Genomic DNA, 7230 nt, shown 5'->3' with positions numbered 1-7230 from the left:
ACCGGGAGGTTTATTCTTTATTCCAGCGGTTTATTCTTTATTCCAGCCCTTCCTTCGGCCCCCGCAGAAGCGGCCCGGCTCCGCCTCGGGAGCTGCCCCCGCCAGGCTGAGGCGCGCACCCTCCCGGCCCCCCGCGGGGGTTGCTTTGCCCGTCCTCCCCCGGCCGGTTGCCGGCGCCCTCCCGCGTGCCCCCCTCGGCCGGCGCGTGCCCCCCTCGGCCGGCGCGTGCCCCCCTCGGCCGGCGCGTGCCCCCCTCGGCCGGCGCGTGCCCCCCTCGGCCGCCATTTTCCCTCCCCGCCGCCTCGGGCGCGCGCCCCGCGGCGGGTGGCGTCACCGTGACGCCGGGGCCCCGCGCAGGCGCGGTGGCTCGGTCTCGCGCCCCGCTCCCGTCCTCGAGCCGCTGTGCCGCGGGACTATTATGATCGGCGGCGGGAGCGGGGGCCGCTGGGCAGCCGGAGCCGCGGCCGGGGCCGACGCCGACGCCGCGGGAGGTGAGGCGGCGCCGAGGGGCCGCTGAGGGGAAGGACCGGACCCCATCGGGCCGGACGGGGACCACGCCGCCGCCGGGCTTCCCTCCCGGGGCCGGGGGGGCCTCCGCCGCCCTGGAAGTAAGTTGGGGGCCGCGGGGCGCCACCTTGGGCGGGGGGAGGCGGCCCCCTCCGCCGCTCCCCCCCCTCAGGGAGCGCGCCAAGCCTTGGCCGGGCGCTGCGGCCGCACACCTCGGCCTGCGCTTGGCAGGTGCTGTCACTGCAGTCAGGGGCCCGGAAAAAAAAACACACCACCACCACAGCCCCAACCCGTTCCCCAGCGCTTAGTGCAGTGCTCGGGCGCGCCCCGTAAACGCCATCGACCCCCCCGCCCCCCACCCCGGTTGGTCAGGAGGCTCCGCCCGGGCGGGGTGTGCGGGGCCCGACCGCCCGCGGTCCCCTCTGAGCCAAGTGGGTCGCTGCCTTTTTTCTCTTTTGAATCCCCCTTTGTCGGGGATCGGGGGCATCTCATTCCAGCGTTTTGAGAGGACGGAGGGGCTTGGCCCGGTTAGGTTCATTCATTCAGTCCTATTTATTGAGCGCCTCCTAGGTGCAGAGCACTGGACTAAGCGCTCGGAATGGACTACAGAGAGAGACAGTCCCTTGGGGCTTACAGTCGAATCGGGGGCGGGGGGGGGGGGACACGGTCTGACTGTGCGCCCGTCAGAGAGCAAGGACCGTCTCTAGCTGTTACCGATTTGTCCATCCCAAGCGCTTAGTCCAGTGCTCTGCACCTAGGAAGCGCTCAGTAAATACTATCGAATATGAAAGAGCCCCGAGCGGCGACTGTCTGACGGACGGACCTGCGGACGTCAGGCCGGGAACGAGGGTTTTCCGTCGAAAACGAAAGATGGAAGGAGGCCCCGGTCTGACCCGGGACTTGGTTTCCGGAGAAGGAAGGGTTCGAGGGCCGAAGGAGGGAGGTCCGGTGGTTTTCCCTGCGGGAGAGATGTGAAATTTCTGCAGGGAGAGACGACGAAGACGTTGCCAGAACTCTTCACCTGTTCGTTCCTTTCGGGACCCGTTCGCGGTATCTCAGGCCCCTTGCTTGGACTGGAAATAGTTTTTCTGCCAAGTCGTTGACCGTCCCTCGGCTCACAAGAACGGCTCCTAGATCTCTAAAGCCCCGCGCTTTAGGGCAACCGTGTGGAGCAGGTAAATTTCACGGATGAAGTCATGAGGAGGAATATTTTTAGGCAGGACTGGCCTCGTGAGCTAAATGGAGGTTTATATATAATAGGCGTTATGTATATAATAGAGTGCGGGTAAATTGCGTACTAGATTTTTCGAGTGTTTTTCTAATTGCCAAAGGAAGCCCTTTTTAAATTCGATTTTTGTGTGCAATCGTCCCGACTCCCAGTCATTCTGGAAGGAGACACGATTTTTGGTCACCTTTTTTTTGGTTCTGTTTTAAAGAAAATGAGAATCCGACTACTCTTGGCCTTTCAAGAAATTCGTAATGAATCAGAATTGCTTTGATGCCCCGTTGGAAATCGACTGAATTTCTTTACTAAAGATTCCTAGAACTGGAAGGGCTCTCAAGAGGTTCTCATCCAGCCCCCTCCCCTGAGGTAGAATGACAAGACAATCCAGAGCAGGTGGTTTTGTTTTTTGGGGGTTTTTTTGGTCTTTTTTGATATCCAGTGATGGAGAGTGTACAACCTTTCTTGGAAGTTGTTTCCATATTTTATTTACACTGGCCTTGATTTCGATGACTGTATGGTCCAGAGCAATATTAGCCCATCAGAATAATGGTAGTATGTTCTGGAACTCTGGGGGTTATCGGGTATGGATAATCTATAAGCAGAGTTTTAATTTACATTGCAGTGAATTGTTTATGAAATCATTTTTCTCATCCAAGCACACCTATTTAAATTATATCCACCGTTTTCATTTGAATGAAGTCAGATTTGAGAGTACTATAAATTAAAGCCTAACAATTTGCAAATCATTTCATCCTTAATTTTCTCACCTTTTACACAGGTATTTTAGGCTTTGTAACTCGGTCGCAAATTGCCCTTTTGAAGGAAGTAAGGGGTCTTAATTCCAGTTTTACAAATGTAGGAACCAAGGACGATTGAAGTGACTCTCCCAAGGTCACACATTGAAGCACTGTCAGAGACAGAGAAACCAAATACGTTATTGCATTATGTCATATAATGATATTATAACATAATATCATGCATATATTATAGTGCACAATACTGCATTATTATTGTCAGATTAAACTCTTACAATGTGAAAAGCGCTGCAGTAGCTACAGATTAACCCAGCCCCGGTCCCACATGGGGCTCCCAGTCTAAGCAATTTGCCTCGTAATTTGCAGCCCTTACCATTTCACTAGTAGTTCTCTGTAAGAACTGATTTAGTATTTGATTTTCCAAGGCTTTCTTTCATTTTACCTATTTGGGTTAGTTTTCCACTTGCCCTTTCAACGTTTTATAAATAACGGTTAGCCCCTTTATTATCCACCCATTCTCTTGATCGCCCCCTAGTGGTATCTTCTGGTTCTGCAGCCCTCTGCAAAAAAATTCATGGTGGTGCTTCAATTGAGATAATAATGATGTTAATAATGTTGGTATTTGTTAAGCGCTTACGATGTGCAGAGCACTGTTCTGAGCGCCGGGGTAGATACAGGGTCATCAGGTGATCCCACGTGAGGCTCACAGTTCATCCCCATTTTACAGATGAGGTAACTGAGGCCCAGAGAAGTGAAGTGACTTGCCCACAGTCACACAGCTGACAAGTGGCAGAACTGGGTGTCGAACCCATGACCTCTGACTCCGAAGCTCAGGCTCTTTCCACTGAGCCACGCTGCTTCCCCAGCGTGGGTCCTGCACAAACAGTATATGATAATAATAATGATGACGTTGGTATTTAAATGCTTGCTATGTGCCAAGCACCATTCTAAGCTGCTGGGGTAGGTACAAGGTCATCAGGTTGTCCCACGTAGGGCTCACAGTCTTCATCCTCATTTCACAGATGAGGGAGCTGAGGCCCAGAGAAGTTAAGTGACTTGCCCAGGGTCACACAGCTGACAAGCAGCGGAGCCGGGATTAGAACCCATCACCTCTGACTCCCAAGCTCGGGCTCTTTCCACTTTTTTGTTAATCTGAAACCCCCTCTATCGAAAGTAATGTGCATCCTAGTATTTCATCCTTACGTATGTGAAGTTTAATGGCGACTAACATCGTTTGGTTCTAAAGCGCTTAAGTAGAGGCGTTTGAGGAGGAATGTTTCCAAGACCTGGAGTGGTAGTAGTAATCATTCATATTTATTGAGCTCTTTCTGTGTGCAGAACACTGTACTAAGTCCTTGGGAGAGTACAGTATCACAGAGTTGGTAGATGTTTCCCGCTCACAGCAAGCCTACAGTCTAGTACATTCTATTTCCATTTTTTTTAGACCGTAGAAGAAACACTTGGGTTCTTAAGTCCTCGAGGTAGATTTTTTTTTTTAAATGGACTTATAAAAATGCTTTGTTTTTCCAAGTTCCTAGAAATGCTACTACCACTTAAAAGTGTGCAATAGATATTGATATCTGTGAATTTGAAAGTAAAAGTCAAATCGGAAAAAAAGGATTAATTAATCACCCATAATACTGAGGATAATAATACTCAGGATTTTAGTGGATTCAGTATCTCTTATGCAAAATATACATAAGATGTGGATTTTCCCCTCTAGGAATTGTCTAAGAGGGGAAATTTATTAAATGACATAAATGTTGAAAAACTAGGTTTATATGAATTTTTGAAGTTTTAAACCATTTTTGGAACTAGAACACAGGTGAAGATATATAAAGATACTTTGGTAGAATATTTATGGTGCACATAAGCATTAGAAGCTTGGTTGTCATACAAATAATAATAGGACACTGTCCACTAATACTAGACTGACACAAGTTGACTCTTCAAAGTATCAGACCACTTCCTGCCGCACCTCTCTCAACTATGAATTGAATTCCAACTCAAGTCTTTTTTGTATTTCCCTGACCTGTTCCTAGACTACATGCCACCGTAAATTAATAATTGTGGTATTTAAGAGCTTAGTTTGTACCAAGCAGTATATTAAGCACTAAGGTGCATTCAAGATAATCAGGCCAAACCTGTGGGGCTCACTCACAGTCTGAGTAGGAGGGAGAACAGGTATTGAATTCCCATTTTACATATGAGGAAACTGAGGGATAGAAGCTCAGTGACTTACCCGAAGTCACCCAGTAGGTTCATGGCAGAGTGGGGATTGGAACCCAGGTCTTCTGATTCCTGGGCCCATGCTTTTTCCACAAGGCCATGGCTTTCTCATTCATCGTATTGCCAGTAAACACTCTCAAGAACATTTTAAATCATTTAGCAATGATTTCAGAAGACTTAGAAGATATAGTTCTATCTCAGTTTTTTTAAATCATTCATCAATGATTTCAGAAGATATAGAAGATATAGTTCTAGCTCAGTTTCTGTCAGTCTTAACTGTTCTTCAGTGTTCTTAAAGATGACCTTGGAAAAGATGACATTCAAGATTTTTTGGTAGATAGGTAATATTCTAGGATACCCTTAATTTCAGAATCTCATAGCTAAAAACATATCCACAAATGTTTTTAAAGGTCTGCAAGTTTACCATTGTTAGAGAAGATTCAGTTGATGTAAAGTGAGCACCAATAGCTCAGAGGATTTGTTAGAGATGTGGATTAGCCCTGACCTAATATGGAAGCTTGTGATAAGTGCACACAATTATTTGCAGTAGTTGTGAGGGATGAAGCTCACAGACCTTTTCACTAAACTCAGAAATCCTAGTAATTTATTCGTGGTCTCAATTTTGAGTCATTGTTCAATATTCCAGATTTCTGCTTTAATTTTTGTAGGTTATATTATCAGTCGATTGGGTTTATTAAGCTCTTCTTGTGTGCTGAGCACTGGACTAAGTGATTGGGAGAGTACAGTATAACAGACACATTCCCTGCCCACAATGAGCTTACAATCTAGAGGGAGAGCGTAGATAAGAGGTACAACTGGAAGTTTCCTTTTTGATGCAAGCAGTTCAGCTTGAAGTGTTCAGCCGTGTCCATATTCTTTGACTGCATTATGTCTGTTTGGTGCTTGTATTTTCACAAGTCAGTCTTCCTGGGAAGCAAAGACAACTTATTTGAAAAACAGATGGAGAAGAGTGAAGAGGCCAAGAATGTGATTTAGAAATATACTTTTGGAAAGGGCAAAGACTTTATGGAAAAAGTAGACAAAACAAGGTTATGTATAGGTCAGGATCAAAGTTAAATGGGTTACGTTGCATTAATAGAAATTATTCTAGGAATGAGTATTTGTGGCTAAGTTAGATTTACTATATCAAATTGTAGGTGTTTGGTTTAAACTTTCAAAATTATATTTACATTTTAAGATTCCAGTGCTTTTTAGAGGCTTTCGAGAAAATTAATCTTGATTATGTCCTTTAACACTTTAAAATTCAGTAAATATTTAGACCATTAGCACATTGTGGGCAGGGAATGTGTCTACTGACTCTTTTGTAGCGTACTCTCCCAAGTGCTTAGTGTAGTCCTTTGCACATGGTAAGTGCTCGGTAAATATGATTGATTAATTGATAAATCTGAGGACATTTGAATACAGTTTCAATTCTCAACTGATGAAGAAATGCCAAGATATACTACTTCCTGGGGAGCACTGCTGTAAGAGAAATCTTAACTTTTGAATAGTTTTAAATGGACTATTTTATTAGATTAAAGTTTTAAAGACCATGATAAATGTGCAGTCAGGATAGATTTATTTTACATTTTGATTTAAATAATTCGTTAGGAAGCCACAACGTAATTTGTAGAAAACAATTTTTTTCTTTTTGATTCAGTTTATTCATAACTCAGAAATATACAGAAAGGTCCACGCAGTAGATTTTAAAGCAGTGATTCATTTTGTTTTTCCAGATTTGCTTTTTAACCTTGGTTTTCTAAATCCAGTTAATTGAACCCATGCACCTCCTAGTAGTTTCACAAGTATCTTCAGTTCACTGTACTGTGCTTGGATTTTTTTGTGGGATATTTGTGTTATATGGAGACAGTTCACCAGAAGAGACATTTAAATTGTTTTATTTAATTTTTCAACAAAAGACAGGTAGAGTTATCTTCAGGCTCCTTCTTGCCCAGATCTGTTAGACCACTACCAGTCCTCTAATTTCTGGACACTGCATCTCGAGAGAGATGAGGGCTTGATTTTGCATATACTTTCAAAGAGACAATAAGACTATGTGGACAAGGTCTGCTCTCAGTCCCCATATTTTGCTGCTCACAATCATACTATTTCAGGAGACATAAATGCAGATTTTAAGAACTGAATCTAAGCATTACAAACCCTGTGTTCAGTTGGAAGAATAGTTTTCTGTAATTTTTACTCATGTATTGAGGAGCCACTTGGAACCCCATAAAATTGGGCTCTAAATATAGTCCATCAGTTGGGTGATCTATTTATAAATCTTTTCTGAAAAGGTTACATGAAGGAATTGTTTCAGTACACAATTAGAAATTTAAGTTCCTAGTCTGTGATTAAATCTCTTAGCTGTAACATAAATGAAAACTATAGGATTTTTTTCAAGCAACTTTTAAGAAAGATTGAAGCAATATAATTTACTTTAAATTGAACTTGGAAAAAAAGCACCATTTTTTTCAAGTTAATAGGACATTGCAAAGTGTTTGGTATAGTCTTCTG

At 44.6% G+C, this 7230-nt stretch overlaps 1 protein-coding gene across 2 annotated transcripts in view; it reads left to right on the top strand.

Moving 5' to 3' along the window:
- Positions 1–497: 497 nt before the first annotated feature.
- Positions 498–7230, top strand: part of SNRK (SNF related kinase) — a 46093-nt gene continuing 39360 nt past the window's right edge. Inside the window, exon 1 of one of the 2 annotated variants that reach the window (XM_029070113.2) lies at positions 498–608. The gene's annotated coding sequence lies outside the window, so the exon portion shown is untranslated. Of the gene's footprint in view, positions 609–1259; positions 1683–7230 lie in introns of those variants that run through there. The other variant, XM_001508658.5, reaches the window with a different exon arrangement.

This window comes from Ornithorhynchus anatinus, chromosome 8 (genome assembly GCF_004115215.2).
Source record: "Ornithorhynchus anatinus isolate Pmale09 chromosome 8, mOrnAna1.pri.v4, whole genome shotgun sequence".
In the NCBI taxonomy this organism is placed as follows: domain Eukaryota; kingdom Metazoa; phylum Chordata; class Mammalia; order Monotremata; family Ornithorhynchidae; genus Ornithorhynchus; species Ornithorhynchus anatinus.
The sequence above is the reverse complement of the archived record's forward strand: the minus strand, read 5'-3'. Positions and strand labels throughout refer to the sequence as shown.